We start from the raw sequence: 18,008 nt of genomic DNA on the forward strand, positions 1-18,008 counted from the left end.
CTACTTTGTCCCATTCAATAAATGACAGCTAAGTTCACTCCTTATTCGCAATTTGTATGCATGTAAATGGTTGCAAAAAATAAATCACACAACCAGACACATTGCTACCCTTGCAGCGCTGCTACCATGGACAGCGCTGATAAATAAAAACGGTTCTGGGTACTGTAATATATATTGGAGGTTTTGTTTAGTTCAGTAATTATTCTGTTCTGTTTAAAACTCTTAGTAATCTCAATTCTAGTTGAAGCAAATCATATGAACCTTGGTCAATGCCATTCCCTGGCAGCGATCTAAGTGGCGCGGCAGTCGACCGTCGTGTTAGAAACAAACATTAGACATTAGAAACAAATCAGAGATCCGTTGGACGATTAGCACTAGGTGCCCACGGCAAAACTACAAATGAGGCGGTACAGGGAGATATGAGCTGGGCATCTTTCGAAGTACGGGAAGCTCAGAGTAAAATATTATATGAGGAACGCCTGAGGAAATTGGACAGTAACAGATGGGCAGCTAAGGTATTTAAATACCTGTACCTAAAAAGCGTTGACTCACAATGGAGGAAAAGAACTAGGAAACTAACTAGTAAGTATGCTAGTAAAAAGGACGGAGAAATAAAGAGCATTAAGCAACAGGTGAAAAACACAGAAGGTAAAAATTGGATAAATTCGATGGAAAAGAAGCAGAGTGTGGAATTATACCGAAAGTAGAAAATGCAGAACAGGAAGGAAGATTTCTTTGATAACTCAAGAGGCGGTGCCCTACTTTTTGAAGCTAGATCAGGGTGCCTTAGAACACGCAGCTACAAAAAGAAATTTAAAAATGGAGATGACGCAGCTTCTGCTTCTTCCTTCTTCCACATTTTTTTCGTCTGCTTTGCTTCCGAACCTCAAATAGCACGCACGTGACAATATTACCAGTCTATATAACAAATGAACATTTAAAATGTACGCTGGTGACAACAGCGTTTTCATTATATCAACATAAGTATACGACCTGTTTGGGAAAGCAAGTAAGTGTTTACGTTCCCTTCGTGAATGAAAAATCATTCATTCCTTAGAAGTAAATACTAAAACAAAAACAAAAACAAAAAAAAAAAAAAACAAAAACAAAGCTGTCCTTTTCCGGCCGAAAAACAGGATTGTTGACTTCTCGGGCTTCTCACTGTGGCTAGGGTCCGTGAAATCGGACTCGCCTCGGAATTCAAAAGCCTTGGAGTATATTTCAATGAACAATTATCTTTTAATACACATATATATACCACGATAAACAAAACAGCTAAGGTAGAAAGTGTTCTGTCAAGGCTTCGTTATTTTTTTTTTTTTACCGCAGGGTATTTAAAAAAAATTATATTTCAGTCACTATTTTCTTCCATTATAGGTTACTGCTTTCTGGTTTGGGAATCTGATATCATCGAGCTGGTGGTTTGGGGAACCACCAAAATTTCCAATATCACCGAGCTTTTCGAAAAGCAATAACGAGCCCTTGGAATAATCGTGAACGTTTCCAGAGACACACCTACGGAATCGATTTTTCAAAAATTGAATTTAATTCCTATTCCTCAGCAATACAAGCAAACTTTGTTTATTCGCTACAGTACAGCAGAAATAAATCCAGCCTTTTCCTTCAAAGAAATGACACGCGTACTCAAAATCATTTCAGCATTCAGCAAAACCCGAACAAATTACGGACTACAAAGCATTAATTTCAACTTGCCTCTTCTCTTAAACGCAATAGATTGATTACACTATGCAGATTACATGTTCTTTATGAACTGTCTGAAACTGCATTTCTATAAAGATACTTTCCGTTTTGCGTTTATATCCTTGATTCAGCACTATTTGGAAGTGCCATTTAATCATGCTGCTGCTTCTGTAAAAGAGATAATAATAAGACAAAGAAATGTATATCTTTGTATTGTTAACGGCGCGCCGAAGTTGCCAAGTGTTTGTATGGGGGTGCAGCCCCTCGCAAAGCCTCTGTTAGGCTTTTTGGCTGCTCCCCTAACATCTCGCCGATGTTGAAATAAAGGTGACTTGGCTTGACTTGACCATGTATTTCATTATAAGAGGGTGATGTCATGGCGGTGTATTCTGGGTTTGTTGCGAGGAAGTTGCCGAAGATGACAATATGTAATGCAAAACGTGATAGAACTTTATAGGTTAACAGCGCAAACAACGTAACGGGAACACGAGAGACGAAAATGACACAACCAGCGCTGACTTTCAACAATCTTTGAACAATATTGTTGAAACTTCAGCGCTCATTGCGTCTTCCTCTTCTCTCGTCTTCCTGTTAAGTTGTTTGCGCTGTTAACCTATAATGAATCGCCAACACGTCCAATATGCTGTTCTACCGATAGAATTTCAATTAAACACACAAGGAGCTCGGCTACAGAGATACCATTTCGCTGAATGCAATACAAATGGGCGCGGCTGCGTCGTGGTCATATTAATTTTATTTCCTCCCCGGTCATAGGTTAGGAACTCAAAACAGTGAACGTTTCATTTTTTTTCGAAATTAGAAGCCTTAATGATAGCGCATCAATGCAACCCTAGTTCCCTAGTTGTTGGTTGTATCCCGAAAAACTACAATTTTATATATATATATATATATATATATATATATATATATATATATATATATATATATATATATATATATATATATATGAAGACTCTTAGGCTATCTTAAGACTAGAAGCAATCTTTAAACTCCGGATTTCTTTAATTGCAGTCCGACTACCTAGTCCTTTTCAAGCGAGTCCTTTGTCTGCCGTTCACCGGAAAACTCAGCGTCGTTCTGTAGCCGTCCGGTGTCGTGCCGCAAAAATCCTAATTCGTTGACGGTTCATGACATTGCAGCAACGTGACCTGGCCAGAAATTTTCAAATACTGCGAGATGCTCACCTTAAACATGACGTCGCACATGAAAATGAAGTGATTAAACCTTGACGGTACTATGCGGAATAAAAATTGCCCCTTGTCGCAAAAGAATGATTTACAAATAAATCAATTTTGCTTTAAAAAGTGCCAAGAAATTCATTTTTCAGGCAGGACTGGAACCCACGCCTTTTCGCTTGCGTGGAGAGTTTGAAACGCTCTAAACTAGACCACTGATCCCGCTTGTGCGGCCTGAGAACAAGCTGGGTACATTTGTACGTTATGTGATGTTTCCTGTAATGCGGTATCTTACGATTGTATGCTACTGAGTATGTACGCAATTAAGATTAAGAAAGGCGAGAGGTCGTTACCCTGTCATAAATTTATATCAGAGTTTAAGTGTCGGCCCATTTGTAACTTTTTTAGCGCTTACATCAGATGGAGGACCTTACCTACCACCGCTGCTCTCGGCCATGTCCTGGTAACAGCGGAACTCCCTTACTGCCAGCTCATCTGCAAACATGAGCATGCCACCTGGTTCCATGACGTCACAAATCTTGGAAATCAATCGGGCTCGGTCACATCTGCTGCCACCTGCCAAAGTTCAAAGCTCCGGAGAATTCGGTCATGTCTCGTGGTCGACTGGCCTCACACAACGTTTTGACTAGTCAGTGCTCTCTCGTGCCAACTGCCATCTGCCAGAGCACGTGCGAACTCGGCTGTCACATGATGTCATGACGTCACACCTCACTCCTCACAATTTACAATCGCCCATGCAACTTACCACCTGCCAACTGCGATCATGTCACGTAGACGCGGGGCATTACAAACAATCTCCGGCGTTAGGCCTTGTCAGCTACCAAATTTATCCTGCTAGGGCACCTGTCGACTCGGCCACGAAACCTTGTTTGGTCGAGAGGTTGATGACGTCACGTGGTCTCCCGATGCCACACATCGCACCAAGCATTAGCGCTGAGTAATCATGTCATATTCCCTTGTGATCCAATGGCTGAGTGATGACTATTAGAGAAGGTGGTCACAAGGTCAGATGACCTCTGTCGACCAATCAGAAAACTTCGACACTCAAGCCGGCTTTTCCCTCTGAATTTGGGGTCTAATGATGTCATATTCAAAAATGAGAGTTACAAAAAGAACGTCGGGCTGCAATGGCAGAAACCTGAAGCAGCGACGTTGCTTCGAATCCTGTCGTATTCGGCTCTCAACGTGAATTAGGCCTCCCCATAAGGCTTTTGCGACGTGATTGTGTAAGGAGCCCTTTGCAGCTGCGGCGCGGCTGTGCCGCATTAGGGTAGAATATCGATTTCAATTGCTTTAGCTTATTTCTACATCTTAGCTACCTAAAGGTAATGTCTAGTGACTTTCAAAATATGTTTTCCTGGATACCTTAAGAGCTTATTTCTCAAAAAACAACAACAAAACAATAGAAACACAACGAACGAATATCCGACTGTGGGGCTTAATGCAGAAGAGCACTTTAAACATAATTTTGCCACACCATAGTTTGTTTTCTCCATGGTACACCGTACGTGCAAAATATGACGCCGTGGACGAGATGTACAATTTGTGTAGTAACTCTATGCAACCATACCAACACGGATGGATCCCCTTTGAAACGGGGTGGTAGCAGTAGCTATCATGCTCATTTTTCTCCCTATATTTCAATTATTGATTTAGAACGGTTAACTAAACCACCATTCTATTTATTAAATTTTGTTCCTACATTACTAACATTATGTCACTTCTCTGCTTTTAAGCCACCAATCTTCCAGTCGCTTTTTGCTTGTTTCCACCGCCGGTTTATTCACCCAGCCACTGTTATCTCTAAAGCCCAGAGCTTCAGGAACAGAGATTGCGCGTGCACCAACTTCCGGATAGATACCATTACATTCGAGTATAATATGGTCAATTGTCTCACTGGAGTTTCCACATACAGCACATGCGTCATCTCCATTGTTAAATTTCTTTTTGTAGCTGCGTGTTCTAAGGCACCCTGATCTAGCTTCAAAAAGTAGGGCACCGCCTCTTGAGTTATCAAAGAAATCTTCCTTCCTGTTCTGCATTTTCTACTTTCGGTATAATTCCACACTCTGCTTCTTTTCCATCGAATTTATCCAATTTTTAGCTTCTGTGTTTTCTGATTGGTCGACAGAGGTCATCTGACCTTGTGACCACCTTCTCTAATAGTCATCACTCAGCCATTGGATCACAAGGGAATATGACATGATTACTCAGCGCTAATGCTTGGTGCGAGATGTGGCATCGGGAGACCACGTGACGTCATCAACCTCTCGACCAAACAAGGTTTCGTGGCCGAGTCGACAGGTGCCCTAGCAGGATAAATTTGGTAGCTGACAAGGCCTAACGCCGGAGATTGTTTGTAATGCCCCGCGTCTACGTGACATGATCGCAGTTGGCAGGTGGTAAGTTGCATGGGCGATTGTAAATTGTGAGGAGTGAGGTGTGACGTCATGACATCATGTGACAGCCGAGTTCGCACGTGCTCTGGCAGATGGCAGTTGGCACGAGAGAGCACTGACTAGTCAAAACGTTGTGTGAGGCCAGTCGACCACGAGACATGACCGAATTCTCCGGAGCTTTGAACTTTGGCAGGTGGCAGCAGATGTGACCGAGCCCGATTGATTTCCAAGATTTGTGACGTCATGGAACCAGGTGGCATGCTCATGTTTGCAGATGAGCTGGCAGTAAGGGAGTTCCGCTGTTACCAGGACATGGCCGAGAGCAGCGGTGGTAGGTAAGGTCCTCCATCTGATGTAAGCGCTAAAAAAGTTACAAATGGGCCGACACTTAAACTCTGATATAAATTTATGACAGGGTAACGACCTCTCGCCTTTCTTAATCTTAATTGCGTACATACTCAGTAGCATACAATCGTAAGATACCGCATTACAGGAAACATCACATAACGTACAAATGTACCCAGCTTGTTCTCAGGCCGCACAAGCGGGATCAGTGGTCTAGTTTAGAGCGTTTCAAACTCTCCACGCAAGCGAAAAGGCGTGGGTTCCAGTCCTGCCTGAAAAATGAATTTCTTGGCACTTTTTAAAGCAAAATTGATTTATTTGTAAATCATTCTTTTGCGACAAGGGGCAATTTTTATTCCGCATAGTACCGTCAAGGTTTAATCACTTCATTTTCATGTGCGACGTCATGTTTAAGGTGAGCATCTCGCAGTATTTGAAAATTTCTGGCCAGGTCACGTTGCTGCAATGTCATGAACCGTCAACGAATTAGGATTTTTGCGGCACGACACCGGACGGCTACAGAACGACGCTGAGTTTTCCGGTGAACGGCAGACAAAGGACTCGCTTGAAAAGGACTAGGTAGTCGGACTGCAATTAAAGAAATCCGGAGTTTAAAGATTGCTTCTAGTCTTAAGATAGCCTAAGAGTCTTCATATATATATATATATATATATATATATATGTATATATATATATATATATATATATATATATATATATATATATATATATATATATATATATATATATATATATATATATATATATATATATATATATATAAAATTGTAGTTTTTCGGGATACAACCAACAACTAGGGAACTAGGGTTGCATTGATGCGCTATCATTAAGGCTTCTAATTTCGAAAAAAAATGAAACGTTCACTGTTTTGAGTTCCTAACCTATGACCGGGGAGGAAATAAAATTAATATGACCACGACGCAGCCGCGCCCATTTGTATTGCATTCAGCGAAATGGTATCTCTGTAGCCGAGCTCCTTGTGTGTTTAATTGAAATTCTATCGGTAGAACAGCATATTGGACGTGTTGGCGATTCATTATAGGTTAACAGCGCAAACAACTTAACAGGAAGACGAGAGAAGAGGAAGACGCAATGAGCGCTGAAGTTTCAACAATATTGTTCAAAGATTGTTGAAAGTCAGCGCTGGTTGTGTCATTTTCGTCTCTCGTGTTCCCGTTACGTTGTTTGCGCTGTTAACCTATAAAGTTCTATCACGTTTTGCATTACATATTGTCATCTTCGGCAACTTCCTCGCAACAAACCCAGAATACACCGCCATGACATCACCCTCTTATAATGAAATACATGGTCAAGTCAAGCCAAGTCACCTTTATTTCAACATCGGCGAGATGTTAGGGGAGCAGCCAAAAAGCCTAACAGAGGCTTTGCGAGGGGCTGCACCCCCATACAAACACTTGGCAACTTCGGCGCGCCGTTAACAATACAAAGATATACATTTCTTTGTCTTATTATTATCTCTTTTACAGAAGCAGCAGCATGATTAAATGGCACTTCCAAATAATGCTGAATCAAGGATATAAACGCAAAACGGAAAGTATCTTTATAGAAATGCAGTTTCAGACAGTTCATAAAGAACATGTAATCTGCATAGTGTAATCAATCTATTGCGTTTAAGAGAAGAGGCAAGTTGAAATTAATGCTTTGTAGTCCGTAATTTGTTCGGGTTTTGCTGAATGCTGAAATGATTTTGAGTACGCGTGTCATTTCTTTGAAGGAAAAGGCTGGATTTATTTCTGCTGTACTGTAGCGAATAAACAAAGTTTGCTTGTATTGCTGAGGAATAGGAATTAAATTCAATTTTTGAAAAATCGATTCCGTAGGTGTGTCTCTGGAAACGTTCACGATTATTCCAAGGGCTCGTTATTGCTTTTCGAAAAGCTCGGTGATATTGGAAATTTTGGTGGTTCCCCAAACCACCAGCTCGATGATATCAGATTCCCAAACCAGAAAGCAGTAACCTATAATGGAAGAAAATAGTGACTGAAATATAATTTTTTTTAAATACCCTGCGGTAAAAAAAAAAAAATAACGAAGCCTTGACAGAACACTTTCTACCTTAGCTGTTTTGTTTATCGTGGTATATATATGTGTATTAAAAGATAATTGTTCATTGAAATATACTCCAAGGCTTTTGAATTCCGAGGCGAGTCCGATTTCACGGACCCTAGCCACAGTGAGAAGCCCGAGAAGTCAACAATCCTGTTTTTCGGCCGGAAAAGGACAGCTTTGTTTTTGTTTTTTTTTTTGTTTTTGTTTTTGTTTTAGTATTTACTTCTAAGGAATGAATGATTTTTCATTCACGAAGGGAACGTAAACACTTACTTGCTTTCCCAAACAGGTCGTATACTTATGTTGATATAATGAAAACGCTGTTGTCACCAGCGTACATTTTAAATGTTCATTTGTTATATAGACTGGTAATATTGTCACGTGCGTGCTATTTGAGGTTCGGAAGCAAAGCAGACGAAAAAAATGTGGAAGAAGGAAGAAGCAGAAGCTGCTAAACATTAATTGGGTCCGCTGTTATTTAACCTATATGTAACTGGTATTGTCACATGCGTGCTGATATTGTCACGTTGGCTCCCGCTTCTTCCATCTTCTTCCACGTTCTTTTCCTCCTCTTCGATTCCAACATTAATTAGTGCGCACGTGACAATATCATTTACAAATAGGTTAAATAACAGTGGACTTAATATGCTGCCTTGAAGGACGCCATTTCGCATGGTCTGAATGTCAGAAAACTGGTTGTTAATTTCAACTCGCTGGCAACGGAAGGAACCAGTTTTTTTAAAGGTTAAATAAGAAAGGATTAAATGGAGAAATACTCCCCGAAAACCGTACGTGTCTAGCTTGGCTAATAAAGTCTCATAGTTGATCTGGTCAAGGCTTTTGAAAAAAAAAAAAAGAATTTAGTGCGAAAGTACAAAGGTTCATAATCAGCGATCAGACGCCATAATCACATGCCTGCACACCACCGAGCGCAGCTGCCAACTACCACCGAGACCACTACCGTTCTCTCTCGTACCACGGTAGCACCACATCTACAAGCAGAGAACCGCCAGTGATCGCTCAAACGCGGTCGTTTCACCTGCTAATGCATTTGCCAGCTGCTTCAATCCTTCATGTCACATGTTATCTGTTGTCATACCCCCTGCCGGCGAACCAGCGCTCAACCATGCTACATGACATTGTGACAGCATCCACCTCTCGAAAACTCGGCGAAAAAACCGCACGGGTAGTGCGCCTACGAATAAAGTGCTGCCTTCCAGGTTGCGTTACTATTCTGTTGCTACCGCTATCAAGCTTGAGAAGAATTGCAAAGCAGGTCTCATGTATGCGATCAATGCCCGCCAGTATTGATAGCGGTACGAGAATGCGGTAACGCAGTGCAGAAATCTGCATTGATTACCTTGTGGCAACAGTGTTTTCTCGTTGCGACCGTATGCGGTGGGCATGCTGATAAGCTTCTTTTTTTCCTTTTTGACTCTGATATTAGTTTTCATACTAGATTTCCTTTATTTTCCCCTCTGTCTTAATAGCAGTGTTTGCTGCCTAATGTGGTGTTTCTTACTTCTGAATAATATATATTGCAGCATAAGTATACAGCCATGAGAACCAGCGTCCCTTCCCACCTCTCCTGGGCAACATGTTTGGCGACCAGGTTTAAAGCATGACTTATTATTTCAGCGCTCGTTGTCTGCCGAGGACGTGAGGAAAATTTCGCATCACCATTTACCACTCGCTGTTAGGCGATACCGAAATGAATGAGCAGAAATAAGAATAAGAATGGAGCGTCCGCGAATTCCTAACGCAACTTACGGGAATACTATCATGGTGTAACTCTAGCGTTTTAGCCGCAATTCTAAGGCAACCTATTGAACGTTGAATCTTCAACCTCTTCGATATTATTGACCATGATTCCAGTGCGTTAACATTTCGGTTTATTACCGCAGTCAACACTAAGATCGCATGCAGACTGGGTTAAGAGACCAAGTAATACTAAAATTCACAGCACGCTTCACAGTGGCCTGGTAAAAGACTTAAGCATTGCATTGTTTGCATTTGTCTATTGTCTATTTTGTCTATTGCATTTGTTTGCTGATGAATACACACTTACTGTCTTTACTTGAATGTCATTACAGGAGACGTGTTGTCAAAAAATAATTCACTTCATTGATGACTCATCATCACAACCATTCCGATATCCCCCCCCCCCCCCCCGCCCTAGATTAAAAAAAAATGTGAAAATTTTAAAATTCCTAAACAAATTGAGGTCAACTTCTCCGCAGTATATTCAAAAGGAACGGCGTGCAATAAACCTGCATATACAACTTATTGCGAGCTCGCATATATTCGTAATTGCAAATAATTCGAATTAAAGATAATGAGACACATTGCGACAAAACACGCTGGGTAAATTTCGACCACAAGACGTTTCTAATGTAGTCTGTAGAGTACATAACAACAGAAATAAGAGCCGAGACTGAGTCACAGAACACTTTAATCGTTCAGGGAATTCGGCGAGTCGCCATTCAATTTCATTAGTTTTTGTTTCGTCGCACACGTTCGTTGCTGTCTCTAGGCGACAGAAGGCTAACATAAGCCTGCAAGTAGATATTCACTGGATCTATTAGGAACAATATATTCTAAGAACCCTAAGCTTATTCTTTACATCCAGATGTATTTCGCCGTAATATGTCTTGCGCCATGCATCTTTTATATAGATCCAGATTATTATGCTGCACGGGGAGCGTAATTATGCCTGGGAAGCTAAATGTCCCATATGCCCACACAAATTCTCGCAGCCTGTAAGTCCTCTATCCGTGCTCCAGCTGCGTGATTGACCTTTTTCGTTCTGCTGCACTGAAGGCTAGCGACTTTATTTAGTCTTGATTATACGACCAGGACGTCTATTTAGATTAGGACGAGTAATATTCCCTCTAGGGATTCAGGTTCCACCAATAAAGTGCAAAAGAAAAATGGTTCAGATAAGTATTAGCCTCTACCTAACTATACTGCCCTCGTGATTTCGTCTCGTTCATTGATGTAACGCTGCTGGTCAGGGGATGAAAAATATAGTGTATTGACCCATATTCCTAGCGTAATGATTGGTCATACTGCACCGCTGGGTGTACTCGAGTGACGCGATGAGATCACAATAAGAGCTGCATAGGACAGCCAATTCAGACAGCAGTACTCCGACAACACCATATCTTGCTGGCGACGTGCATTCAAAGGAGCGCTTGAGGCCGGACTTGTCTTCATCTTCGTGTGTATTCAACCTTACGCTACTGAGCGGGGCATGCCTTTAAGGTAGCTTGTCTGGACCTTAGAATATGGGTGTAGAGCGTCTCGCAGCACGCTGCAAAATACACTAAATATGAAGGCAAACAAACACAAGCACGCGAGCCTCAGGTACCTACCACGTTTTCTGTTTTTTTTTTTTTTTTTATTCTTTCTCCACGTTGAAGCTGAGATCAGAAAAGGCGTTGTGTACCTGAATGCACAGCAGCCACAAACTAGGGATGTTTCTTTGAAAAACAACATTGCAGCCTTGTGACTGCTCTGAAGGAAACTGTCTGCGCAGCTAAGTCACCAGCACAGACTCATGTTACGCTTCAGGCTCCGACATTGCTTAGCAAAACTTGCTCTGACTTTCGACTTTTGGTGGCGTTCATAAAAGGTGCGGTGTTGCAGCTTGCTTAAGTTTCGCCTTTGAATATTTTATCACCAAAGAATCTTTCATCCGTCATTTATCTGAACACAAGATTTGCACTTGCGAGTCGCGAAGGGCATGCGACCATGGCGGAGCCGCTCAGGTCGACCGATGCCACTCACTTGAAAATGCGATCCACGCGTCGCTTTCCCGAATTAGTCTCGTTCGGAACGAGACTTGTCTACCTCGACTGTTTGCTGCATAGACTATAAAGCTAACTTATCTTCACTTCATCTGAGCCGCTGATTGGTTATCGGTTTGCGACCAACAGTCGCAAAGCTTGAAAATCGAGAAGTGCTTGGACTGCCTGCTGCTGTTGCTTTTCGACCCATGCGACCATTTGCGACAGTCGCGTTTTGGCTAAGACTGTTGCACAACCTTCGCGAGTAGCTGAGTGAACGGGGCTTTCGCTCCAAAATGATAATTTTCCGTTCTTAAATTTACTCTTGAGCTGTGTAGTGACTCCTTCAATTACGGCTAACAATGGCGAAATTCCCTTCAGGAAAAGCCTCATCGTGGTGGTTCATTGGTTAGGACGTTCTGTCTGACCCCGAGGATGCAGGAAACGGCAGACGTGTTTCAATTGATGCAGAACAGAAGGCGCCTTTGCACTGAGCGATGTCAATGTAAATTACAGAATGCAAAGGGCGAAATTTTTTGGACCCCTCTACTATGCCACCACACATAGTCGATACCCATGTAATCCCCATATACAGCATTACAACATTACTTCTCAAAAGAAGTTAGCCTGGGTCTACCCCCGCTTAAAACGATTACCTAGTTCGAAAGCCCTGTTTGGAATGATTTCGAATGATTTTGCTAGGCAGTTTATCATTGAGAGACTGGCACAAAGTTTAGAAAAATATTAAATGCCATTATGGCTCGTGTTAACCTTTAAATTCCCAAAACATGGTCTGATGATCAGTGTAGTATAGTTCGATATTGCACATGAGTTTGCTACACAGTCTGCCTTGCAGCATCTTATCACCCATGTCTAGGTAGGCTTAGCATACGCTTCAAGGTTCCTAATTGCAACCAGCGATGACCGAGCAATTTTTTTCTCGGTTCTGATGCTTGTAACAGCGATTTCATACTATAATTACCTGAACTTAACGTTGATGCTTGTCTTTCAAGACCACTCGTCTATTACGACCATTTGAAGCCTACCACGCATGTTTGGCATACGTGCAAAGATGATAATGCTGTACTTTGAGGCTTCAAAACAGGCAAGAGTTCCTGTAATAAAGTTACAGCTATAGTAGCTGCATCTACCTATAAACTAGCAGTCACATGAATAGCTTATGGCACATATCCAGACATTTCGGAGATTTTCTGGAATGTTTTGAAAGTATATTGTTTAGCGTAGTATTAACTTTATGTTAACTATCAATATCTCCTAGATCTTCTTTCCACAGGCTTCTAGTTTTTGCAATTAATTTTTAAAAACGCGCCCCTTTTGCTTTCTATGGCAGCCTAACTTAATTATGAGTGCATAAAAAACTTAAGAAGCAATATTTTGCTAGCTTCGCGAGCTTATACTATGTCTATTAATGCCCATAAATGTATCTTACAATTTTCCGTAGTTGCCTCAAAATTATTTAAGAAGCGTCCAATTTGTGGTTTATGGCGATCTCAATTACATATTTGAGCGCAGGACAAACTTCAAGAGCAAACTTTAACCACGCATTAAAAGCTTATATCACGCCCATAAATATTTTTATTTCATTTTGTTTTTATTTCTTTAAGACCCCCTTCTGGGGGTATTGCATAAAGAGTTGGGTTAATATAAGTGAGTATAACATATTTTAATGATGGAAAGTGCGATTTGATATTGTCTAGGAAGGTGGATGGGGTAGGTGACGGCTGCAATTTCGCGGAGAAGCTCGTTCCAGTGACTTGCTGCTTTGAGCAAAAATGACTCCGAAAAAGTATTTGTACGAGCACGTTGGTGTGAAACCTTAAAACGATGAAACGTGTGTGATGAAGATGCACACATGCAAGGTTCCAGTTTGATCTGGGAATAATAAAATTTTGGAAACAGATGACGGAGGGAAAAGCCTGATAACTGAGACTGCTGTTAGAGATGAAACATGGCTATCTTAGAAGTATGAGCGATGAAAAGGATATTACAATATTCCGTATTTACCTGATAATTATTTTCAGAAACTCAGCTCATTGGTTTTCTATGGCGGGTTTACAACCCGATGGGAGCACGGAAAAATTTTGAAACCACATTTTTACGACGCATCAAAACCTTAGATTAATCTCACCAACATATACATAATAATATCTTACAATATATACCCCAGTTGCCTCAAAATTACAAGCTGTCCTAGGATCCTGGGCATGGTGAATTAGGTGATGTAGTTATGCACCCAGTGACACCAACATTAGCTCTCTTTTTTCAATCTGTACTGGGTGAATTACTGATGTAGATTTATTCGTATAATAGAAAGTTGGGAAAGTTTAATTTGATTTACGGTGAAGTTAGTAAAAAAAACAAGGACCAAAGTAGGACAGAGGCACAACTCGTGTTGTGTCTTTCTCCTACCTTTTTTTTTTGTATAAAATTCACCACGAATGCCTCGTTGGCTGCAAAGCATGTGTAAATGGTAGAGGAACGGACGCGAGATGGCGTGGCAACGGGTCGTTCAAATGTCAGCGCCCCGTCGCAGTAATTACCTTGTCCATGCCTACTAAACGACTCCTGAAACGACTCGACGTCATGTCACCGTCACCGGTGGATGATGATTTCTTTTTTTAAATCACGCGAACAGCGAGACTTCGTCTATGGGCGCCGTGAGAGCGTATTTAAATTGGGCTGTTCGCCCGCCTACAACAACGGGGAAGCGTACGGGGGAGGAGGAGGGGGGGGGGGGGGTGCATGATGAGTCATTTCACCAACAAAACACGCAACAAGGTCGACAGGGTAGTAGACGGGAAGCGTTTTTCCCGTCCACTACTCTCGTCCTTGTCTTTTCGAGCACTTTCAAATTTTAGGAGGTCAGTCCCCTCCCTTCCGCGCGCCCAGGACAGAGGCCACCACTGTCTATAAGGAGGGTGGGGGGAGTTCAGGAAAGCAGTATGAGAGCGGCGGAGGCATATTATCGTGGTACAACAAAATCATCATGGCGAGAGAGCACATAGAATCGACTCTGCTAATTTGTCGTAATTACATTAGATTTGAGGAGGCAAGGTTGCCATGGTAAAAGATATTAACAGGCACGTGGTAAAAGAACAGATTTGCCGTATTATTGTTTCCTTCTCCTCCTTCGGTTAGCGAAGGTTCAGAAGGTTCCGCGTGCGCCTTCCAAGTGGGGGAGGGGGGCGGGGGCAGCAGGCGTGATTTGGCAGACCTGTCATGTTTGCTGGGTCACATATGCCGTTTACGTTTGATAACTAAACTGACACTCTTTCTTTTTATGTACAGGTGGCCTGGAAATATTACGGAACGCAAGAATTAGAGCAAAAATTTATATCTCGGAAACCTAAGCATACAGCCCGGGCTTAGAAGTGTGGTGACTGCATTCTTGTGTGACCAATATAATTCATCCATTAATGCCTTGTGGAGCCTTTAGAGAGCGTACAATTCTCGTTTTTTATTGTTTTCGACGCTCCAGATTGTTTTGCGGCTACATTTATGTCCTGAGACAAAGTTTAAGTGTGTATTGCACGAACCAAGAACCAAATTATGCTGTTATTAGGTTTGGGTCGCGTGCGCCTTGGTATCGTACTGCTGCCACCAGCTATTACGTTCTTGGCTCGCGTGCTCAGCCCACCGCTGACGCCAGTTGTTACATGCGGCGCGCGGCCCCTCGGTAGCGTTGGCCTGGCGGCTCCGTGGACGGCGGACGGCATCAACGGTCCCAGCAAAGACGAGGCGTCTTCCAACGAAACAACCTTTACTACAACATCGTGAAGGAACGGGCAGAGAAGCTGACCCGGAGAGAATACAGACACTCTCGCACAGCTGGTGTCTAGCGTCGTGCCAACGGCGCGTCAAAGTAGTCTCTGTCTCAGCGGAGTCGGCCGCTGCTTTTTATAGGTTTCCCAATTCACGGGGAAAGGGAGAGAGCCCAACTGGACATCATCTTAATGTGGGCTGGACCTCGAGGCTTTAACTGAATCAGGGAACGCAGTCTGTAATTCTGATCTGCGGCATATGTCTGGAGGTCTGCATCTTTGGCTATGCGGAGCTAGCAAATTTCATGTTTTGTTTTTGTTCTACTTTCCTGCATATATTTTAAGGTACGTATACAAACCTCAGTTCATCTCTTTGTTCTTAATCAAGTGCCGCAGTCCATAATTCGTCGCCTCCCATCACCGTCTCGGACGCGGTACAGCTCTGAAAAAAAGAAGGAAGAAAAATCGCTCCAGGACTTCGAAATTACTATTATTTCTGTAATAGTATGCGCCTCCTATTCTATTCTGCTTTCGCATAAAAGCATATCTATGGATCTCTCCCGATTGTGAAATCGAAATTTATTAGGAATGGCTTACATCATCACTGATCTATTTCAGCTATACCAATCAATACACACGATTCAAGAATCATGAATGAACCAAATCTGGCTCCGAAATCGATTGAAAGTTCGGGTGAACTGCGATCTATGGGAAGTAAACAATACGCAGGCGCCGGCAACGGCTGGGTTTACTCGCACAATCGTGTTTACACGTTTCAACGCGTTATCTGCAAAAAAAAAAAAAAAAAAAAAAAAAGTCTTTTTTCGGGTAGTACAGTATATCTTAAAGCGAAGATAGCAATATGCGCTTCTTCATACATTTAGTGCTTTCTTCAGTACCGTATCACGGGGCTTTCATACGCCTTTCCTTCTCTTTCCTGTAAAGAATCGATAAAGTGGTTTTCAAATGCGATAGCTCGGTCGGCCTCCTACCACAAACAACGCCACACGCCAGCAAGACCAACCTCTTTAGAAATTAATGGACAGCATAGTTAAGCGTTGCACGGGAGCACAGGGTTGGTTCAGTGAAATAGGAGTTTTGCAGGAATGTTTACCGGTAGCTAGGCAATTCATTCTAAGCTTATATGTATATAGAACGGTCTGGACTTTGTAAATGTGAGCTCAAAGGTAAAGCACTTGGCTAACGACCACCCGCTTCGCATCTAGATCTTTGTGATTGAGGCGCAGCTTTAAACTTTGACTCGCTTTTAGGTTTGTTTGTTTTTTATCTGAAATATTGACCAACCACCCAGCATCACTTTTGGAATCAACGCTTTTTTTTTTATTCTTTTTTCGCTTTTGTAATACAAAACCTTTCAAACCTTCAGGTTAATGTTTTGACTCATCTGCAATGCTCCGAAGTGAGGCATATCAGACGAAACTGACTATCCTTACCGTCGGTCCATTGGCATTATTTTGCCTTCAGACCCTCTCCGAGGCTACATTAGATGAAGGCAATGCAGTTCAAAGCAAGTTCGTATACTCAAAACAACAACAAAAGAAAACCAAATGGCAGGACATCTAGAAACGTTCGCTTACGTTAAATATTTTTGAAGCGAAAGCCTGTCTAGGCTCATGGTGAGAATCTCGCGTCGGCAAGATTTGTCCGCGAGATGTCTGAGCGAGATTCCGCGAGTGAAAGAAAGGTCGCCGGTGAACTTCGATGCTTTCAATGAATTGGTTAGAAATGACTAAAATGCTTAGTAATGAGTAGTAGTGACTAAAAGGACCTAATCACTAATCACTTGTAATCACTACTAATTACTTGCAGTGGCTAATAATGACTTCTAATGACCAATATGTGTAACAAATTTTAGCAACTACAATTTATTTCGAATGACTAAAAATGCTGAGTAATGAGTAGCAACAACTAAAATGACTACTAATGACTACAAGTTACAAATATCTCTAGTGACGACTTGTAACGACTGCAATCGATTAGAAATGACTAGAAATGCTTATTAATGAATAGTAATGACTAAAATAAAAGATCAAGAAAAAGCAGGAAAGATAAATAGTGAAAGAGAAGACGGAAGAGAAAGAGGCGAAGGATAAGAGGAAGAAGAAGAAGCTTCCGCCGTTCACCTCTTAAGAGTTATTTAAGAGACCCTACAATTTTTTGCTTCTTGGCTGTGTGAGCCCTTACACGGAGCTGCCTAACTGCAGGGTTTGTAGTCATTAAGCTGCATGGTTCTCTTTGGCTTATATCGCTTCATTTTTGTGGTGCCGGTGATGATGGACAATAACGTGGTCCTCATGTCAATCCAGAAGCGAGGCTACGAGGAAAGATTACTTTCATGGGTAAGTACCGCTGAGCGCTGATATTTTTGTTCAAATATATGTCTCAGACGTTCTGTGCCTCCGAGCAGATAAGTTCATTTTAGGGACCCCTATTTGGATCGCGAACACAGGTTTCGAAGATCACTGCAGAAACAACAATTTAGAATTGAATCTGGGTGCACTTCAATTGCTTTAACTGGACGAATCGTTGATCAGACCGAAAATCGCTCAGATCAATATTCTCGAAACTACAACTTACTTTTTTTTTTCTGCAAGTCAGTCGAAGGAATACAACGGTAGTATTCAAACCTTCAAGCAACTTTGAACGTGAATGTCTTTTAACGTA

Source organism: Amblyomma maculatum, chromosome 6 (assembly GCF_055883805.1).
Source record: "Amblyomma maculatum isolate TAMU_Amacu chromosome 6, ASM5588380v1, whole genome shotgun sequence".
Classification (NCBI taxonomy): Eukaryota; Metazoa; Arthropoda; class Arachnida; order Ixodida; family Ixodidae; genus Amblyomma; species Amblyomma maculatum.